The sequence below is a fragment of the Pavona decussata genome, unplaced genomic scaffold, assembly GCF_977016875.1.
Source record: "Pavona decussata unplaced genomic scaffold, jaPavDecu1.1 SCAFFOLD_32, whole genome shotgun sequence".
NCBI classification, from domain to species: domain Eukaryota; kingdom Metazoa; phylum Cnidaria; class Anthozoa; order Scleractinia; family Agariciidae; genus Pavona; species Pavona decussata.
The window spans coordinates 3285502-3287500 of NW_028145455.1; the positions used below are offsets into that span (position 1 = coordinate 3285502).

Consider the following 1999-nt stretch of genomic DNA (forward strand, 5'->3'; position numbering starts at 1 on the left):
TTGAAAGAAAAATTCTACAGAACTGGCAAATTTTATTTAATTCAGAAAGATGAATGTATGTATTCTTAAAGCCCGTTTCGTATTCCATTTAATATTGGGATATTTCGTAAAAGCCGGTTTTGATTGTTCGAGAAAAGGCTATTGTTAGGGGCAACTACACGGAACGGATGATACGTAATGAGCATAACTTGAGTGATTGATACTGACTTTGTCTACTGCGCACGTTAAATTATTGCATGTATTGATCACCAACAGTGTAGTCACTTCGGGCAGACAAGCGTACGGATCGGATTGTGCTTAAGAGTTGGCTGTGTTGACGAAGGTGAGTGCTGTGGGTTTTCTTAGTTTGAGGTGTAAAAAATGTTGAAGGTTTGTTGAAAGCGTGTTGAATCAATTTTCAAATTGGTTGAAGCTTTCACTCAACATCAATTCAACATTTGCTTTGTTCTCGAAAATGTTGAATGGCGTTGAAGCCGTTTGAACACTCCGTTCATTTTTTGCCTCTAACATTTTACCCGAACATCCGTTCAACTTTTGCTGAAGGAATGTTGTTCAAATGTTGAAACCGTTTAAACGGGCCTTTATCCTTATTAGTAATAAGAGCAATAAGCTGCTCTTATGAAGAGTAGAGCAACTGCTTAAGTAGTGTGACGAATGCCGGCTCTTTTACTGAACAAGCAGAGATCTTGGCTAATTTTGGTCGGATCCAGCAGAATTGATTTTTGAGGAGCTCGGTTTCTTGCTTTTTGCGAAGAGGACACGAGGTGTGGATCATTTCGTTTTTGCAAGTCCATAAGGAATTCTCCACGTCCTGAAACAAGTGTCTCATACTAAAGTATAGAGTGACGTCTCGTACTCTCGTATGGTAAGCAAGGCGCGTTCTCGAGACTAACGTCTTGTTGAAGTTTAAACGTTTCGTAGTCATATTGTCTTTGAAAAGGTGGAAGGTACGAACAAGCGCTCCAGTTAGTTTAATATTACCACCTGCTCATCAGTGGAAAAGAGGACGGTACTGTTTCGATGTCTTAGTGTGTTTGGCGAACTCCATAAAAGCTATAAATTGAAAGGACACTTTTGGTCACGACATTTTGAGTCTTTTGGTGCAGTAATGCTGGACACGTTTAGTGTGATTTCAAAGAAGGCTCGGTGGCGATAGCTTTTGTATCGTTCAAAATGTTATGCGTAGGTAGCTCTCAGTAAGTCCTTGTTTTATCAAAGAAGGCACCGGACTTGTACGGACATTTCGCTCCATATTGTGAGCATAGTTTGACATGATGGAGTTATTTGCAGTATTTATCAGCAAGCCACAGCAAAAAAAAAGAACAACATTATTTTAAAGGCTTGCTTATTCTCTTCAAAATGAATTGTCAAGAAATTACTGGCTGGTTTCAAGAAGTTAAATTCGTAGCAAAACGGTGATATCCGTGAGTCACACAACATTACTACGAAACATTTTCTTTCGTGTCAATTTTATAAAGCTTTAATTGTCATGTTCACACCTCTACGCCATCACTGAACTGGCTCTTGGCTTTACAAGTAATATGTTGCGATCGCTTAACAGGCTCAGCTAAAGTGATTTGACTAGGAATTTTAGATTAAGGAGATGTCGAGAAAAATAAGTTTCTTTGCTAAAGAGACCATTTACACTTACGCACAGTTCATCCAACCAGTTTGAAATTGGGAAAAATTATCATAGACTTTCACTAGCTAGAGTCACGAGAAGGATGCACATTTTTCGAAATATCACTTGTATCTTAGAAATACATCTACTGTTGCCACACAGTCGATCTCTTATCAAACCTTGCATCTAATTAAGCGATGTTCTGATAAAAAAATAATGATGTCTAGGATATATATTTATAAGAAAGAACGAGACGTTGAATTAAACTGGAAACCATATTGCATAAACGAATTTTCCTTTTACTGAATTGAACGACTAAACGGTAAGAATTCAATAAAACAATTTCAGTGTTGAAAACGACAGCAGAGAAAACGTGCT

At 37.9% G+C, this 1999-nt stretch overlaps 1 protein-coding gene across 5 annotated transcripts in view; it reads left to right on the top strand.

Moving 5' to 3' along the window:
- The first annotated feature begins 209 nt into the window (after window positions 1-209).
- Window positions 210-1999, top strand: part of LOC146484674 (uncharacterized) — a 28035-nt gene continuing 26245 nt past the window's right edge. For 2 of the 5 annotated variants that reach the window (XR_014863611.1, XM_085104770.1), the window contains exon 1: window positions 210-322. The gene's annotated coding sequence lies outside the window, so the exon portion shown is untranslated. Of the gene's footprint in view, window positions 327-1999 lie in introns of all 5 variants that reach the window. The other 3 variants (XM_085104772.1, XM_085104774.1, XM_085104771.1) reach the window with 3 other exon arrangements.